Below are 425 nucleotides of genomic sequence, written 5' to 3'. Positions count from 1 at the left end.
TTGGAAAATACCTCTTAAAACTCATCACACTGACACTCACATCCTAATCTACTTAAAATGGTTTCCAAATCTCTCTTTGAGAAGTGATCATTTTGTAGATATACAGCGTTCAACAAAAGTGTAATGCCAGATGTGGAGTGTCGCATATTTTTGGCAGCAGAATATGTCTAAGACATTATTTTATTTTTTTTAACAGCTTATCTTAAGCCACAACTAATATCAGAGTGCCCACAAGATTGAAAATGGACAGCAAATGATGCATAAAATGTGTCCCATCTCTCTCAACAGCTCCTGTTTTTTGTCTTGAAATCATATTAATTATTCATACTTCATCAATTAATCATATTATTGTCTTCTTAAAGCAGCAAGTACAAATGAACTGTTTAAAGAAAGTGTCAGATCTCTCAACATCTATTCTTGACCAG

At 33.2% G+C, this 425-nt stretch overlaps 1 protein-coding gene across 3 annotated transcripts in view; it reads right to left on the bottom strand.

The window, feature by feature from the left end:
• The window catches only part of LOC119591983 (guanine nucleotide exchange factor for Rab-3A-like), a 26,789-nt gene that overhangs the window by 395 nt on the left and 25,969 nt on the right, over positions 1–425 (bottom strand). The window lies entirely within an intron of this gene.

This window comes from Penaeus monodon, chromosome 29 (genome assembly GCF_015228065.2).
Source record: "Penaeus monodon isolate SGIC_2016 chromosome 29, NSTDA_Pmon_1, whole genome shotgun sequence".
Classification (NCBI taxonomy): Eukaryota; Metazoa; Arthropoda; class Malacostraca; order Decapoda; family Penaeidae; genus Penaeus; species Penaeus monodon.
This window is presented reverse-complemented; position numbering and strand designations above follow the sequence as displayed.